Source organism: Schistocerca cancellata, chromosome 2 (assembly GCF_023864275.1).
Source record: "Schistocerca cancellata isolate TAMUIC-IGC-003103 chromosome 2, iqSchCanc2.1, whole genome shotgun sequence".
Classification (NCBI taxonomy): Eukaryota; Metazoa; Arthropoda; class Insecta; order Orthoptera; family Acrididae; genus Schistocerca; species Schistocerca cancellata.
Window position 1 is genome coordinate 258,782,667 of NC_064627.1, and position 19,973 is coordinate 258,802,639.

At 41.8% G+C, this 19,973-nt stretch overlaps 1 protein-coding gene across 1 annotated transcript in view; it reads left to right on the forward strand.

Annotated features, from left to right (window-relative positions):
• Nucleotides 1–7,610: 7,610 nt before the first annotated feature.
• Nucleotides 7,611–19,973, forward strand: part of LOC126161596 (long-chain-fatty-acid--CoA ligase 1) — a 493,689-nt gene continuing 481,326 nt past the window's right edge. The window contains exon 1 of the mRNA XM_049917543.1: nucleotides 7,611–7,672. The gene's annotated coding sequence lies outside the window, so the exon portion shown is untranslated. The remainder of the gene's footprint in view (nucleotides 7,673–19,973) is intronic.

The window sequence follows — 19,973 nt, forward strand, 5'->3', positions numbered from 1 at the left end:
TACATAAAGAAATATGAATGTTTTAGTTGGACCACTTTTTTCACTTTGACAAATGGTCCATGTATGGGGAAGGGATCGGCACCATTCCGTACTCACACTATTCACTGAGTAATTGTGTGTGTGGTTGTGTATTCATTTGTAAATAGTGATCACGTGTGCATGAGGGTGTGTGTAGTAGTTGAATGAACTGCTTGTTATAGTTTTGTATGTTTGGCTAATAGCACACTGTGTGTAAATACTGTGCATACATTACCGTTTGTCGAAATTGCAGCACCAAGAAGGAAACACATGAGTTCAATTAACTTAATACCGCAGGTTAGGTACATGAAAAGTAACAAATGATTACCTTTTCAAATCTGTGCATGTCCTTTGAGCTCTACTATTCAGTATGTCATGTGGCCACCAAGCGCTGCAATTAGAGCTGCTATACGCCGTGGCATTGAATCAATAAGGTTCTCAATACGTTCCTGAGGGATTTCCCTCCACGCAGTTTGTATCCGAGCCCACAAATCCGTGACACCAGTTACTGGAGGACCGTGACGCACCAGGCTCGGACCAACCATATCCCACACATGTTCGATGGGTGACATGTCTGGCGAACGTGCAGGCCAGGGAATCAATGGTACCAGTCGTTCTTCCAAGAAGGCCAATACATTCCTCGCAATATGTGGCCGGGCATTGTCCTGTGGAGATGCCTGAAGTAGGGGGATTAGCTCAGGATCCACAACCTCTGTTAGGTATCGGTTGCTGTTCAAAGTGCTCGCAATACGTACGAGGCAAGATCGATTCTTTTAAACAATGGAGGCCCAAACCATCACACTTAGTGTTTGTCCACTATGCTGCTCCACAATGCAGCCCTCCAGGTTGGGCTCACCACGGTACCGCCGGACACGTACGTGGCCATCACTGTAGAACACGTTGAAGCAGGACGCATCTGAAAAGATTACATGTTGCCACTCAGCACCCCGGTGATGGTGCTCACGTGCACGTTGTAGTCGGAGGAGCTAGTGGTTTCTGGACAATGGAAGCCGATGTAATGGCATGCGTGCAACCAGTCCAACCTGCAGCAGACGGCGACGAACAGTCGATGCAGACAGCTTCACACCTGTTGCAGTGCTCCAGCGACGAATCAACACTGTGGATGACGGTGTACGGTCCGTAACGGCCATGCGGACAAGATGACGGTCATCCCGCGCTGTGGTCATGTTCGGTGGTCCAGTTCCCGTTCGTCGCTGCTTCCACACACACATCACTGTCGTAGCAGAATTCCCTGTGCGAGGCGAAATGTCACGGTATGACAACCCCGTTTCCCGGAGACCGATCATTCTGCCCCGTTCGAACTCGCTCACATGCCAATATGGCTACCTTTGACGTCGACGAGGCATACTGGCACTCACTGTATTGTTTCCACTTTGTGTGACAGCTCTGCACCGACTACGCTAGGCGCAACACCGACCCGGTCGGACCGACACGAGAGGGCTCTGGTCGGCCAACGTGTATTCCATCTCGCTGAAAAACCTATCACGTATTGTTCGTGAAAACAAAGTTGACACTCGGCGCGGTAGCTGATGGGAGCGACTGTAATTCGGAAATGCCTTTACGGTCATTCCCATCAGCCACCGCGCCGAGTGTCAACTTCGTTTGCGCGTGTAGTATTGCTTGCACACCCACTTCCACCGAGTGTGGCGCTGTTCGGCTAATTTCTTCTCAGTTTCTCAGTGTTGTACTTTTGACAAGCGGCAGTGTAGTTGCGCGCGCGTGTGCGTGTGCGCCTCTGCAGGCAGACGAAAATTTGAAAGTCATGGGGGACTGTAATTCGACAGTAGCAAAACTAAGAGGAGGAAAAGTAATATGTAAATATGGACTGGGGAACGGAATGAAACAGGAAGCCGACTCGTGGAATTTTGCACAGAACATAATTTAGGCATAACTAACACTTGGTTTAAGAATCATGAAAGAAGGTTGTATACGTGGAAGAGGCCTGGAGACACCGGAAGGCTTCAGATTGATCATATAATGGTAATACAGAGAGTCAGGAACCAGGTATTAAATTGTAAGACATTTCCAGGGGAAGATGGGGACTCTGACCACAATTTATTGGTTAAGAACTGCAGATTAAAACTAAGAAACTGCAAATTTGTAGGAATTTAAGGAGAAGTGGCCTGGATGAACTGAAAGAACCAGAGGTTGTAGAGGGAGCGTTAGGGAAAGATTGACAAGTGCAGGGAATGTATAGAAGAAGAATGGGTAGCTTTGAGAGATGACATACTGAAAGCAGCAGAGGAGCAAATAAGTAAAAAGACGAGGGCTAGTAGAAATCCTTGGGTACCACAAGAGATATTGATGAAAGTAGAAAATATAAAAATGCAATAAAGCAGGCGAAAGGGAATACAAACGTCTAAAAAATGAAATCGACTGGAAGCGCAAAATGGCTAAGCAGGAATGGCCAAAGGACAAATGTAAGGATCATCAAGGATAAGACAGATGCTGCCTACAGGAAAAATTAAAGTGAGCTGTGGAGAAAAGAGAACCATCTGTATGAATATCAAGAGCTCAGATGAAAACCCGTCCTAAGCAAAGAAGGGAAAGGAGAAAGGTAGAAGGAGTATATAGAGGGTATATACAAGCGAAATGTACTTGAAGGCAATATTATGGAAATGGAACAACATGCAAATGAAGATGAGACGTGAGATATGATACTGCGTGAAGAATTTGACAAAGCACTGAAAAACTTAAGTCAAAACAAGGTGTCGGGAGTAGACAACATTCCGTTAGAGCTGCTGATAGCTTTGGGAGAGACAGCCGTGACAAAACTCTTCCATTGGTGAGCAAGATGAATGAGACAGGCGAAATACCTCAGACTTCAAGAAGAATATAATAATTCCAATTCCAAAGAAAGCAGGTTCTGACAGGTGTGAAAATTACCAAACTATCAGTTTAATAAGACACGGTTGCAAAATACTAACACGACTCCTTTACAGAAGAATGGAAAAACTAGTAGATGCCGATATCGGGGAAGATCAGTCTGGATCCCGGAGAAATGTAGGAACAGACGAGGCAATACTGACCCTACGTCTTCTCACAGAAGATAGGTTAAAGAAAGGCAAACCCACGCTTGTAGCATTTGTAGACTTAGAGAAAGCTTTTGACATTGTTGACTGGAATATTCTCTTTCAAATCCTACAGGTAGCAGGAGTAAAATACAGGGAGCGAAATGCCATGTATAATTTGTGCAGACACTAGATGGCAGTTATAAGAGTCGAGAGGCACGAATGGGAAGCAGTGGTTGAGAAGGGAGTGAGACAGGGTTGTAGTCTATCCCCAACGTTAATCAATCTGTATGTTGAACAAGCAGTAAAGGAAACCAGCGGCGCGGAGTGGCCGCGCGGTTAGAAGCGCCATGTCACTGATTACGCGGCTCTCCCACCAGAGGATCGTGTCCTCCCTTGGGCATGGGTGTTCTTCAGCAGTTTGGTCCCTTAGGAATTCACACACATTTGAACATTTGAAAGGAAATCAAAGAAGAATTTGGAGTAGTAATTAAAGTCCAGGGAGAAGAAATAAAAACCTTGAAGTTTGCCGATGACGTTGTACTTCTGTCAGAGAGAACAAAGAACTTGGAAGAGAAGTGAACAGAACGGGCAGTGTTTTGAAAAGAGGATTAAGATGAATATTAAGAAAATCAAACCGAGGATAATGGAACGTGGTACATTTAAATCACATGATGCTGAGGGAATTAGATTAGGAAATCAGACACTTAAAGTAGTAAATGAGGTTTGCTATTTGGGAAGCAAAATAACTGATGATGATCGAAATAGGGAGGATATAATTGTAGACTGGCAATGGCAAGGAAAGCTTTTCTGAAGAAGAGAAATTTGTTAACATCGAGTATAAATTTAAGTGTCAGAAAGTTCTTTCTGAAAGTATTTGCTTGGAGTGTAGCCATGTATGGAAGTGAAACATGGACGATAAACAGTTTAGACAAGAAGATGATAGAAACTTTTGATATGTGATGCTACAGAAGAATGCTGAAGATTAGATGGGTAGATCACGTAAATAATGAGGTGATACTGAACAGAATAGGGGAGAGAAGAAATTTGTGGCACAACCTGACTAGAAGAAGGCATCGGATGGTAGGAGACATTCAGAGGCATCAAGGGATCACCAAGTGGGGGGAAGCGAGGGAGGGGGTAAAAATCGCAGAGGTGAAGAGGCTTCTTGCACAGGGTAGAGTAGCATTGAGAGCTGCATGTAACCAGTCTTTGGACTGAAGACCACAACAATATATATACAGAAAATATATGTACAACAAAATTGACGGAGACTGCTCAGTGATTAAAAAGTAAATATTGTATAAAAATGAAAAAATTCAGTAAATACTATGGGAAATCTAGTATTTAAGTTCTTAGTGTACCTGATAATATTTGTAATTACCTAAAGTACCAGAAAAATAATAGCTTTGTAAATAAACCAGTATATACACACACTATAGTATACAACTAAACATACCTTTGTAAATTAAGCAACAAAAATATCGTAAAAGAGCAGTATATATATGGCGTCAGAAACAAATAGCTTTGTAAATAAGCGACAAAAGACAAAACTGTTAACAAGAAAAATCATACAATGCTCTTATCTAATTGTATTGCAAAAAGAAAATTGTTATTTACAAAACCTTAGTTAATTTTTTATATCATCACCATTATTTCGAATCCTTTCACCATAGAATTATTGTTAACAATAATGTAGATGCAACAAACCTGAACCTTTCCCCATGATGCACAGACATCTAATGTAGAGACCTATGCAACTGAACTAGTTATAAAGGATGAGGAGGTTGAGGGTAGCTCGAATCATCTTTGTACAGGCGGGAGGGCAGGGGTTTCCTGCCATTTTAATCTGGTGCCACTGGTTGAAAATGGGTTTTCTCGCTTATTTTATATCACACTAGGCCACATGACCGGTATAGAGCTTGAATATACCTCATACAACCGCCTAAGGTGCGTGGGTAGGACACGAAATCTCCTGGGTGATCTTGAATGTGCATCATAGATATGCTGACGATTTCTCGGGAAGAGGGTACTGTGGGGTTACCTTGAATACAACTGACCCAAGTTTGCAGTCTGACACTGGAAGCGTAACTTGATGGACAAGTACTGTCCCTTTAATTCATGTTATCTTCCCTTGAAATCCAGTATCTTGGGAGAAGTGAACCTTTAAATGTAGATCTGACACTACGTAAGTACTTATTTTAAGCTATAGTTGTGAAGGCTGGACTGAGGGGAAACGAAAAAATTGGAAGCAATAATGACGTGGATAAGGGGAGTAGCCACAAATATACCCTGGGTTGAAAGGAAACCTAATGAATAAATCATAAAAGAAATTTAAGATATAAGCCATTTAACCACATGTAACAAAAACAAAAACCAAAGTTAACAAATCACTTAATTTGAAATAATAGCTACATAAACATCTTGGAAGGAAGAATCCTGGGAAAACATCCACATTGCAGAGTTCTTAGTGGAATGAACTGCAGCAACTACATCCAAATGGTGCATGTGGTGAGGAAGAGAGACGGATGACTACATCAACAAAGCTGTGCCTTAAGTGCCTGATCATGATGATGACATTTGTCTAGCTGAAACTGTTCAGGAGACTCATGACACTTTACTGCATTAACACAATTGGTGAATTTGCTACCAGTTTCGGTCAACGACCATCATCTGATACGAAAAATCGGCTGATGCAAGTCACATGTCAATCTTATTAGCTGTCAAGTTTATGAATAATAATACAGAACAGCAGTAATTTTCCCAAATCAGCAGCCTTCATCATCCACACACAGCTGGAATTCGCAAGTTATGCTGCTGACAGTTGCCTGAAGAAAACATTTGAAGCTGTTCAGATCTATAAATAGTCGGTAACACTGTAAATTTAAATTTGTTTTACCTCTATTGTTAAATGTAATGATATCCAAACAAAAAACTTTATTTTTAGTTAAGCGTAACTATTTGTGTTTATTGATTTAAAAATGTAATAATTTTCTTGGTAAACACTCTACATGTCGTCATTTTTGTATCTCCTGTATAAGTAATTTGTAAGTATCACATCATTTTATATGTGTTTGTCACTTTCATTTGTCACCTGCTGGTGTTGTAATGAGCCGAAAGCCAGATCAAAATCAATTAAATTTGCAGAATATTAAGAAAGTGTTCTTCCAGTTAAACACTGTTGCCATGTTCTGTGAAGCACTGACAGTCAATTCAGCTAATGCTACAAGGTGTACAACTTTACTTCCGCCGTTTTTTCCCAAACATCTGAGGCTTTAATGAAACAAATTGGTTACACATGTATCACTCAAAGTATTTTCCATCGCTGGCCACTACTTTCTCCCATCTTTCGGGCAGTGTACGAATCCCGCGTCTGGAGGAACGTCTGGAGAATACGGCGGGTGGGGTAGGGCTTCCCATTTTAACGTTTCCAAGTACGTTTTGATCTCTTTTGCAACGTGGGGTCGAGCGTTGTCGTGCTGCAAAATCACTTTATCGTGCCTCTCGCTGTATTTTGGCCGTTTGTCTTTTATTGCTCTGCTCAAACGCATTAATTGCGTTCGATAACGAGCACCTGTGATTGTTTCACTTGGATTTAACACCTCATAGTACACGACGCCGAAATGGTCCCACCAAATGCAGAGCATGATCTTGGAGCCGTGAATATTCTGTTTGGCCGTCGACGTGGAAGCATGGCCGGGATATGATCATGATTTTTCGTATTTAGGATTATCGTAACGAACCCATTTTTCGTCCCCGGCCACAATGCGATGCAAAAATCCCTTCCGGTTTTGCCTCTGAAGCAACTGTTCAGAAACACATGAAAGCCGTTTAACGTTTCTTGGTTTCAGCTCACACGGGATCCAAGTTCCTACTTTCTGAATCATGCCCACAGCCTTGAGACGATTTGAAATGGCTTGCTGTGTCACTCCCACTAATCGTGCCAATTCTTCTTGAATTTGACGCGAGTTTTCAGTCAGCAATGTCTCCAATTCTGCATATTCGAAAACATTCTCTCTTCCACCACACAATGTCTACGACATTAAAATCACCTTCTTGAAGCGTTGAAACCATTCACAACACGTTCCTTCACTAATAGCGCCCTTACCATAAGTACTTGAGAGCATTCGATGAGACTCAGCCGCTGTTTTCTTCATATTTGAAACAAAAATGTAACACCTCCCGCCAATGACGAGAATTAGGTCCTTAAACCGACATTTTCAATGAAGAACAACTTAATGACGCAGACACAAATCGACTAATGTTTGAATAGGGCTGTGTTGACCGAGGTCCAAGCTAACTGCCTGACGTCTGCGATCGGTTTCTATCGATCGCTACATACCGTTGTCGTCACCTATCGGCAAATGGCGGAAGCAAAGTTGTATACCTTGTATATTAACTATTCCTCGATGCCTCAGCATGTTTCCTACCATCCTACCCCTTCTTTTCATCAAATCGTATCATAAATATCTTTTCTCCCCAAGTCGATTCAGTAACTCTCCATTAAGTTATCCATTGTTCCTATCTAATCTGCAACATTCTTCCGCAGTCTGCCTGCCGCAGCGACGGTGTGTGGACCTGGTTGTGCAGCACGCTGCGAGAGCATTGAATACATCGGTGCGGTAAGTTGCGAGCTTGCAGTGTCGCTTGGCTATGTTTGTGACTTTACCGTGTTCTTTAACATTAAGTAACGGCTGTTGTTAACGGAAAAGACACCCCTAAGTTTACCTTCGATAGATCATTTGCAAAGCCAAAATCATCTGAATTTGAAGACCGGTTAGAAGCGATTGTGAAAATTTTAATGGATCATGCTATAGGAATTTACTTTTCGAATGTCAGTAATGTGGTGTTCCTTAATCTAAAAACACCTAACCTATACGAGAAAACTATTGAAACCTCTGGAGGTTCAATTAAGTTCAATCACAGTGTTGGCAACATTGGTGAAATCTCATCACTCACGCTGGTCTTGAGGTTCGAACTATCTGAATTTCAAATTGACACTTGAAGGCCCCGCAGATTGAATAAACGCAGGAGTGTCACTGTATGAAAAAGTCATTAATGACTTCGCAGAGAAACGATCTAGTTTCCCAAAGCGCCCCATGCTGAAAGGAAGTAGACAAATAAAAATGGAACTTCACAGGCATATACCATCATATATTACCGTATGCAGATACCGTGCGGTAGTAATCCATGACTGTCGGTCTAGGACTTTTAATAATTGTAGTCCTACTGGTCACGTTCGTGCAGAGTGGATTCAGAGGCACGTAGCACTATTACCTAGAGAAGAAACCCGCACAAGCACCTCAGATGTCAATATTGCCCAGTTTATCCACAATGGCGAGCCGTTACCACGTTAGCATTAGAAACGAACAACGTTGAATATACGCAAGACTGCAGCCCAAATGAAGTAGTAACTCCTACGGAACTCACCGAGGAATCAGCAGCACACATCCGTTTTCCTCAAGAAACAGAAAAAGCCTGCTCTCCATCAACAGATCAGGTGGACGTAACTGACAAACAAGGAGCTATTGATAAGGAACAAAACTCTGAACAACACACACATGTAGATGAAGGCAGTGAAGGTGGTCTCTCACCTTCAACACCGAAGAGAAAAAACAAGGAGCAAAGAATTGCACAGCAAGGAGCGGAGGAAACCAAGCTCATCACTTAAAAATTAAACTCAGAGAAATCAAACAAAACACAAACTCAAGAGAGAATGTCTATCTCCACATCAAGCACCAAACAAGCATCTGATAAGGTATGAAAGGAAGGCAACGACGAAGAGAAATAACAGACACAGACAAAGGATTCTAAGAATTTAAATGAGAATACACATGTAACCGACTCGGCTCCAGAAGAAGAAGAAAATCCCTCTCTAAGAATGGCAGAAATCTCAACAGACCACAGATGCAAGGAATTACTTCCGAAAACCAATGTTGTCGAAGCTGAAGATATGATCTCTTGCGGACACAAAATCGCTAAGTTAAACATAAATTAAGATCTGTAATGGGTTAAAATTAAACAATGTTCAGGTTCTTTATTATGCCGCTGACATTGACACTAAGCTGTTCCAACAGGTCACTGACATAAATCTAGAACGAATACACGGATCTAACGTTATTACAAATCCAGTAGTTCCAACAGAACTAGGAACCGCGGTCCTTTCTTAAGAAGGCATTATTGTGAAAGATACAGAAAGCCTTGAAAATAATATGGGCACCTCCAGCACCTTTAAGGTTAACAAACATATACGCGCCATCTGAAACAACGAGAGTTATGCACTAGATGATGCAGTTAATGGTAAGATTACCGGCAGTATTGGTAGCATTGGTAGGGAAGGAAGTACATTATATATGAATGGATAAGAGAAACTGGGAACCGATGACGTCTCTTTGCTTTTTGTTCTTCTGTTTGTTTTTCTTGCACATAATTAGAACCGCACGTCATGCAGCGCCAGTAATTGTGTATTTTATATCCGTACAGAACATAAATTGCATTTTATAAGTAATAAAAGTCAGTTGATGGCGTAACTTCTGCGCTTTTATGTGACCAAAGCAAGTAGTTTTGATCCAAGTACAGTTTACATGCACAAACATATAAAAGTACATATAATTATTACTGTTATTTCTCTCTCAACAGAACGTTCTTCATCATGATCAAACGCATGAGTTTAGTATTATAACTTATAAATGTGAAAGTTGTTCTTGAATAACAGAAACAAGTTTTATATAAGTTCGACCAAGTACTGAAGGATATTTGATACACTGCTGTTTTGTGGTTTTTCTATTTTACTTCAGTGTTGAGGTAATTACGTTTTCTAGCGTTATACGATAAATCTATATTGTTTCCTTATTTTTACTACAACAGCCCTCTGTTTCATATTACACGTGGACAATTTATGAATAAAGCCTGAATTAATCATTGACAATTTCAATTACGCTGTAAGTCCTTTTTTTTAACATAACAGATAGGAGGCTACCTATGTAGAACAAAAACTTTCCATAAGTTACCCAGCCATTTGTATATCCTCGCTTTGTTTCTAAACGTGCACTGCTTCCAGTTTTTAGGGGAATTTAGTAAGACACTGGTCACATCCGTAGAGAAAGACATCGTTACAACGACCGATAGGTATGCAACACACCTAACGTACAGATAATGTGGGTAAAACCTTAACCGACCAAAGCTACTAGGAAACATATCTTAGTCTATGGTTACTTATGACAGGCACAAGCAACAGGAGCCGTCAGGCCGAATTTATTTAGACAAGAGATTGTTCCTCTTTTTAGAAACCATTGCGATGATATAAACATGACTGGAGATTTTAATTTTGTAAATAATCCGAAAGATCAAACACCAAATTTTAATTAGTCCGCAGAAGTTGAACAGATCAGTAAAGAATTACTTTTAATTGATTCTTGGGAGCACGAGAGTGGCACTCTACCCGGTTTCACCCAAGTCACTAACCATTCGTCAGGTAGGCTGGATAGAACCTAATATCTAGTCTTAAGAAATACGTTTTAAAACCGAAATCTGGCTGACGTGTTTCTCTGACCACGCTGTGCATATTTTCACCATAAATATGAAGACACAGGAAATCTACAGACGCAGAGATCTATGGAAGTTCAACATTGCGCATTTGCCGAGAAATTTTTATCAAGACGTGGGCGGACTGTGAAACTAGATTTAACTCTTATTACTCAGTGTTTACCTGGTGGCTGAAATGTGTAAGATCAAAAATTCGGAGGTGTTTGATAAGCTACTCACGCAATAGAAACTAGTGGTACAAACGAACAATGGAATTTGTTTCTAACGTTATGAACTTGATGTCACCGTTGTCGAAAATTAAACCAAAAATAAGGAAATCCATGCAAAAATTCGGCTCTTACGAAAGGAACAGCTAGAAGGAACCGTCTGTCTTCCACTTCACACGTGAAATGAAAAGGACACTAGAAAAATATTGACGATAGTAAAAGTTACCTGATGAAACGGCACTAGATTTCAGAAACACAATTCACAGACATTACGCTGACCTGAATACCAACAAAGGAATTGATGAGAATGCACTGGTCTAAATGAGAACCAACCTGATAAGAGGACTCACCCCAGTGGACGCAGAACGTCTTACACGAGAAGTCGATGAACCTGAAAACTATCGTCTTCGTTACTCCGAAAAATAAATTTCCCGAGCTTGACGGAAACCAGGTACAAATACGCCAAACATTCTGGCATGAAATGAAACAAACTAATACTGATTTACAACGAATTAATGAATCCCACTACAACAATTCCCCAAGAATTCAGAGAAGGGTTAGTCGAATTTGCTTCGAAAGGCCAGGCAGTTTTTCAATTGAAAAGTTGTGACCGATCGCCTTTCTCACTAATGAACATCTTTCTAACACGAAGAATGAAAAAAAGTGATGAATGTCGTCATAGGACCTCATAAAACTAGTGTTGGTTACAATAGATCCATTCTTCAGTGTTATGAGCAGACAAAACTGCAATCCCCCGGTGGCAACTGTGGGTTCAAAAACGGTTCAAATGGCTCTGAGCACTATGGGACTTAACATCTGAGGTCATCAGTCCTCTAGAACTTAGAACTACTTAAACCTAACTAACCTAAAGACATCACACACATCAAAGCCCCAGGCAGGATTCGAACCTGCGACCGTAGCGGTCACGCGGTTCCAGACTGAAGCGCCTAGAACCGCACGGCCACAGCAGCAGGCACTGCGGGTTCGATTGCTCTGGAAGATGGATAATTGGAACTACAACATATGAAGTATTATTGTCAGTGCCAATAAAATTCACCAACAGCCGTGTACTTTAAAATAATATTTTATTTTATTGTGAGGCTACCAGTTTCGGAATTTTATCATGCCATCTTCAGGCCCTATACGCGTCTATCCAAACAAACGAACTTGTCATATAGCGCCATAAATCACCGGATATCGTTAATTCAGTCGTTATACAATTGCTTCATTCTAAGATATAATAGCAACAGGTGCTATCACTACACAATTGTATAACGCTGAATTCACGATATTCAGTGATTTATGGCGCTATACGACAAGTTCGTTTATTTGGAGTGATGCATACGGGGCCTGAAGACGGCATAATAAAATGCCGAAACTTGTAGCTATCACAATAAAATAAAATAATATCTTAAAGCACATGGCTGTTGGTGAATTTTATTGACACTGACAATTAATTAACCAGTCGATGTCCCCTAGCCATGATGGACCAACAGAGTATGAAGTATTAGTTCACTTTCTTATATGAATGATAAAAAGATTTGCTGAACTTTATACAATCATTTGCCACATGATTGCTTGAAAATTTGCAACTGTCACTGACTATTAAAGCATCACTTGATGCACAAATTAATAAACTGTTCTCATGAAGCACAATGTTCAACATTTATTGAAGCACATTTCCTTCTGAGACTCGAATAACTCTTTTTCCCTGTTTGATGATGCCGAATGCTTTAGCTGATGTCACGAAGTGGGGCTCAGCGCATCCATGCTCGGCTCTATATTGACTTCCGTTCGAGGCCGTTGCTGTGCTGAGAAGGCGAGTCTTCTTCAACCTCTCTCATTCATCGTTGCGGCTTGCAGCAAGACATAGCTAACGTGTGTGGTATCGATGATTGTTGCCGACTTCGGTGTAGCACCGCAATCTTTGGACGATACCATATTCAGACCTTAGCAAACTACAGAGACTTCTTAGCTATAGACAAAGTTTGCAAGATAGGACGCGCCATAGTCACTATAAACACTGATAGAGCATCGACAGGGTCATTCACCTAATCTGTTTCACACACTGCAGGAGATGGGCTTCCTTTATAGCTTTATCGAGGTAATACAGAATTTGTTAGAGGTTATCGCTTCACAAATTGTGACAAGTTGTCAGCTTTCAGCCATCCAAGTTAACAGCTCCGTAAAGAAAGAGAGCCCAGTATCACTGACGTTACTCGCAACCGCAATACAGCCATTCCTCGCCACACTAATGAAGCAGTTGAAAAGTTTACAAATAAATGGACAAAACATTGAGGGTTGAGAGTACGCAGATATTGACGGTTCCTTAGTAAGAAGTACCAGTGATGTTCAAACCACACTGCTGATAACACAACGATGTGAAGCTGCATCAATGACTAAGCTGAAGCGTAAGAAGTCTGCACTTTGTACAACACGACCAACTTCCGGAAATCCTTAATATGAATTATCCAGGGAAAGAGTTCAAAACCAGATTACAGCACACCATCGCTGCCAATCACAAATGTGTCCTGCACCGTATAAGATGGTGTGTTCAATCGTGTAATATGCAGTTAGATGAATTGCAAAAAGTCTATCCGGTAAACATCTTCATGCTATCAAAGATAAACTATGTTGCTCATATTCTCCCTATGCCTTGCAACAGAGCAAAAGGTATCCTAGTGGCCCTCGTGCGTTTCGTTTGTAGTTTTCACAATCTGAAAGTAAGATTGTGATATCCTCACACTACCAACACGACACAGAGGAGTGAATTTAAGAGATGTGTTCAGCAACGCGCAAGCTCATTACATTCGCACCACTTTAAACAGTGCTGATCAGCTCCAGACAACCTCACCTCACACTTACTGTACGAAATCGCTCCTACGAACATCATTCCACCGATGAATGTGGGACACATACCATATGAGCGTTGCCATTTTAAAAGCTTGTTACTAGAGTATAGTGCATGAGGGTACCTAATAACTGATTATGAAAGTCAATGAAATCTATAAAGACCTTTTAGAACTTAAGACAATGAACGTGGAAGAGCGGAAATGTGGACATAAGTAATGGCCAGCCATTTGGGAAAACATAAATAGCTCACATCTGCCATCTTACTTGACGACACATGGTACTTCGCAGTCAATAGGAAAATTCCAACAAATTCTTAGGTCCATGAAATCCACCTAGCAGTTTCACTCACGTGCATCACATGTGGCCTAGGAGACACCGATGAACACACATTTGCGTGTATAAACTCGAAACAGATATGGGATTTCATTAAACAAGGAGTTGCAGTCAAAAGAAGAGCCACAGCAGCATACACAAAACCTGCTGATATACTGACCCCTGATGAGAGACCGTATCCTGCAACAAAAAGAAACGAGACAATTGGTTTAGAATGACATCGAACGTTCTACCTCTTAACAAAAGACTACTATATTTAACAGCACAACTTCTTTCCTCAGACTAAAATATAGTTTTTTACACAAGGCAGTATTGTTTTCACTAAAAGGGTGCAAAGATAACGAAACTCTAAACCTGAACAATGGAAAATCCAGGATTGAATGCAACATATAATGAAAAGGGTAGTTGCTACTCACCATATGGCGGAGCGCTGAGTCGCAGAAAGGCACAACAAAAAGACTGTCGGAAAGTTAGCTTTCGGCCAACAAGGTCTTTGTCAAAGATGAGCAACGCACGCACACACACACACACACACACACACACACATACGTGACGTGACCACTGTCTATGGCAGCTGGAGCCAAACTCTAAACTTGGTGACAGCATAGGAGCTCTAATTTCAATTATTTTTACTTTGTTTTATCGTTTCCGTTCTCCGACTTATATTTATATAACTCTCTCGATCAAAAAGACGATTTAACATAATGAAAGACACAGAACCTCTGTAACCAATGAAGTATATATGAAAAAGTCTTAATGAAGTTTATGATATACGCGGCCTTTGACTTTTTTAAACAGAAAATTGGAAATGCCCAAATATAACACAAACTAAGAGTGTGCACTATTTGGCACTCCTAAAACTTATCAGAATGGCTGGACTCAGGGATTTAAATTAACGGTTTACGTAAAAATCATACCATACAGGTTTTTCACTTCTTCAATATATAGAAAGCTAATAATGTTCTGTAAAAGAACATAATTACTTAGGTCGAAGTATTAAAAAAAAAGTGGCAGTAAGGTAGTGTAGAAGTAAGGGTAATGGCCCTTTATGTATATGAAGTAGGTATTTTACTTATGTATGTAATACGGAACACGATGTAACTGGATGAATTGTCACATGCCCAATGTTGCGTAATGTTCAGACCCCCCCCCCCTCTCTCTCTCTCTCTCTCTCTCTCTCTCTCTCTCTCTCTCTCTCTCGTGTGTGTGTGTGTGTGTGTGTGTGTGTGTGTGTGTGTGTGTGTGTGTGTGTGTGTGTGTGTGTGTGTGTGTGTGTGTGTTTGCGTTTTGATGACTGTTTACCTCCACAATTCATGTTCAAAAATGGTATTGGCACTTTAGTAAGAATTGCGGGCAGAGTGGACAGATGGTAGTTGCTAATTGGAGCAGTTGTCTACAACCACGATTAAGAACACATGTCTAAACGGGCTGAAAAATGTAGTGATGCTGGTGAAGGAAGTTTTGAAGAACATGGGTTTTAAGGAAAAACTGATCTTAAAGCGAAACGTTTAATGATAAGAATCAGAGGTCTTGCAACTTGATATGAACCACATCGTTCCAGTTTCTGGTAACTTCAAATACCCAGCCGCTTCTTTGAAACTGTCGGTAATAGAGCTTACGGTTCTCTGACATTTACTCTTCAGAATGGTCAATACCAATAGTATACCTCTTAACATACGTGTGTTTCCTCCTGAAACATCTAGTTTACATAAGTCGTCTATTATGTAGAGTGGTTGTGGTGTGAGATCCAAAGGTGTGCAGTCGCGCGAAGACCGTGTCGTTGGTACAACATCTGGCGAGTAACTAGACGCAGAACGCCTTTAGGCAGATATTTTTAATTTGAAATAGGACGGGTGTTGCTTTTGTCTTGTTATTGGACTCACAAAATGCTGCGCTTTGCTGATAGAGAAAGTCTGATGCGTTTTACCTATCTTTATACTGTTTTTTTTTTTCGTAAACAGTGCTACGAAATATATGGATATCAATTATGTGGCGAAGCAACTATGGCTGTTGCTTCACTTTCTTTGGACTTTCAAGCACAGTAGTGTGAAGTTACTCCGACGGGATCAATCCAGCATTCCCTGCTCCAGTGGCAAAATTCGTCCATCAGAGTGGCAATGAAGTAAAATACACTATCGTATAGACTGTGCCAGGAGATTGGTAAGAACATCTAACTGCCAGAACCAATCCAGTCTGCAAATTTGATCGTTAGAGACGGCAAACAGCCACACCGCGCCGTTTAAAACTTGTTAGCCGCGCTGTTTAGCAGTAGCAACGACTCGTGCCGGAGGAAAAAAAAAAAAAATATCCCCAGCGTCCAGCGTAAGTCTTCGCGAGTGCGCCTCGCCTCGCAACTCAGGGTAAACATTTGCCCCGTGTAAACAAGACCCCTCGCCGGTGGCATCGACCAGTGTGTGCAAACCAGTCGCCGGCGACACACCGTTGACAGATGAAACATTGACTTCACAAACGTCGCGACGCACTCTGTTTTAATGAGCCAATCAGGTCGTTTGTGTCCTCAAATCAGGCCGCTTTCTTACGTTAAAACCTCGTTTTCTAGTAGTGCTGTTGACAAGTGTGTCGCCGGCCGCTGTGGCCGTGTGATTCTAGGCGCTTCAATCTGGAACCGCGTGACCGCTACGGTCGCAGTTTCGAATCCTGCCTCGGGCATGGATGTGTGTGATGTCCTTAGGTTAGTTAGGTTTAAGTAGTTCTAAGTTCTAGGGGACTGATGACGACAGATGTTAAGCTCCATAGTGCTCAGAGCCATTTGAACCATTTTTTGAACTAGTGTGTCCGCTTCCGTCGCTGAGCGGCTGAATCCGGTTCGATTCTTGGAACGGCGAGGCGTTTTTCCCTCTTGGAAGGACTACGACGGCGCGCTAAAAGACAGAGCAGCATCGCCCAAGTCGGAAAGCCGATAGAAGCTGCGGGGCCTAATGACGGGGTTTTCTCTTCAAAGGAGTAGAAATTGTCTCAGTACGAACAGAAGGAGGAGGATGGTAAGGGTTTAATTTAATTAGAGTCATGTGGATCAACGGACACGCTGACATAAAACAACAGTGTCTCATTGATACGAGGTGCTTACTGGAATCAAGGAAAACGTGGAAGGGAGGACCCACCACAACTTTCTTTTCCCACAACCTGTTTATTTAACAGTATATAAACTGTGTTTTGTAGATAATCTAAGCATTTAACTATAAAATTGTCTTTAACAAAATGAACAAATTTGCAAAATTCTTGACCTTAAACCTAAACTTGAATAAGTTTCATTCTTTGCAAAAGAAATCTGCACTGCTGTTTTACAAAACGGCAAACAATATGACAATGATTACAAGACGGCCGGACCTGCAGCCCGCCCGTTATCGGGTCAAATAGAGGTGTTTACTTCCGCGCTGGACACAGTCTCTCTTATTAAATGCCCTTCTGCAACACATGAAACTATGTAAGCACCATTGATTACAAGAGTGATTCAATTACTCCAAAACAGATGACTTAAGTTTTAATTTGAAAGCTGTATGTCGAAAGGTTTGGGGTTAAGATGCGCACCTGTGCTTAAAGATTAAACAGATTAGCAAACAACCAACCTCTTAATTTCAATCGGCAACCAAGGTGCGACTGGATCCCAACCCGTCCCTTCTGACAATTTTATTTTGACTAAAGCCCTGGTGACAGTTGGCTGCTAATATTTTCAGAGTTAAAGTGATTGTTAATTATTAAGCCGCTCTGAAGAAACGTCTTAAAACACTACTTGTGAACACTTATTATAAGAGAACTCACTCGGCGGAACACAAAATGCAGCTAAAATACACCAATAATGACCTGGTCTTTCGAACACAGTAACGAACAGTTCAGTACAACAGGTTGTTCAGATTATAACTAGCGACAGATGTAATTACAGTCAAAGAACTGAACCAGCAACAGCTAAACCTAACCACACGGTCCCTCTTTTGTTTAACGGCAACGTGTGCCTTAGTACAATTGTTCTGGCGTATTTACAACCAAGAGCTGATTAATTAGAACATTAATGATCGGGTACAAACCAGAAAGGAAAGGCAATATAATAGCGTGACAAATTTTCAAACGACAACTGGTGTCTCAGTACACTACTACTGCCTATACGACCAAAGAGCCGAATAATAAGAAGGGCAGGTAGACAATGAAACAAATCACCAGGAGGATTACAGAATGTTACTTCTCTTCGTCAGCAAGCAGTTCCATGGATCCACGGTGCGTCGCAGCGGTTACTGAGTGGTAGCGATGAAACCAGGTCGTCCGACACGAATGTTGCCAACCAACCGACTGGATGTCGGCCTGCTGCTTGTATTCGACACTGACACCGGTGAAGTACTCCGGTATCTTCGCTCTGCGCAGGCCCTCCTTGCACAGTTCGCGGCTTCGGCAGCTCGGACCTCGTGACCACCTCTTGTCGCGACGCTACCGCCAATCCCCAAACTTCGTGTTTCCCTCTCGAGCCAGCGAACTACGTATATGTATCGGCAAGCAAAGAGCTTCTAAGGACACACGCCACCAACTCTCCCTCATTGATATTGGCAGTGGGGCCGCAAGAGGGATAGTCGATACTACACCTGAGCCACTGGCGTCAGACAGAACAGTCTACCAACTCAACGGCGCCACAGCTCACTCATCAAAAGTATCGGGCAGCTATTAGTCGATATTAATACGTGGTGTGTCCATCCTTCACTCTGACGGCTTGAACTACGCTGGGGACACCTGGTAAGAGGTTTCTGAATGTCCGGGAGGAATAGCAGGCTATTCATCGTTAAAAGCCGAAACAAGCCCAGGTAGTGATGTTTGGCATTGGGTTCAAATTCAAATGGCTCTGAGCACTGTGGGACTTAACTTCTGAGGTCATCAGTCCCATAGAACTTAGAACTACTTAAACCTAACTAACCTAAGGACATCACACACATCCATGCCCGAAGCAGGATTCGAACCTGCGACCGTAGCGGTCGTGCGGTTCCAGATTGTACCGGTAGAACCGCTCGGCCACCCCGACCGGCTTGGCATTGGGACCTGGAGCGAAATCTACTTTGTAACTCATCCTAAAGGTGTTCCGTTGGATTCAGATTGGTACTGTGGGCACGCCTTTACATTGCAGGAATGTTGTAGTCCACAAAATTTGCCTCACAGATGCTGCTTTATAACACGGTGCAGTGTCATGTTGCTATCATCATCGTCTCCGAACTGTTCCTCTACTGCATACAGTACACACTGCTGTAAAATGTGTTCATATTCTTCCAAAATTACTGCTTTACTGAGAACAGTAAGGGCGCTACACCCTCACGATGAGAAACACCTCCATACCATAACACCGCTTACGCCTTTCTTCAATGTTGACACTACAATTTACGGTAGCTAACGTCCTCCAAGCATTCGCCAAATCAAAACAAAGTCTAGCAGTTCAGCACAGCTCCAAATACGAGTTGGCTCCCGCTCACATATTTCGCTTCGCACTGGCTCATTAACACATTTCCTGCCAAATTTATTTTTGACACCGTTGTTTTCATGAGAACCGACTATGAAATTAAACATAATGAGAACTGACTGATATTCAACATCTCTTTTAATATATTGATGGTACAAAGAATGGGGGCCAGCGAAGTGTGTCAGCACAGCATGGAATTCAACCTTTTACACAACGACACAGGCTCAGCACAATAGGCTGTGGGGTGGTAGGACTGGATCAAGTGACACATCAAGCAATCACCAGCGACAGTTTTACTGCACATTTATTTGGCACATTTAAACAAGACAAATAACAAATAAAATTATCAATCGCACTGGCTCATTAACGCGTTTCCTGCCAAATTTATTTTTGACACCGTTGTTTTCATGAGAACCGATATGAAATTAAACATAATGAGAACTGACTATGATATTCAACATCTCTTTTAATATATTGATGGTGCAAAGAAAGGGGACCAGCGAAGTGTGTCAGCACAGCATGGAATTCAACCTTTTA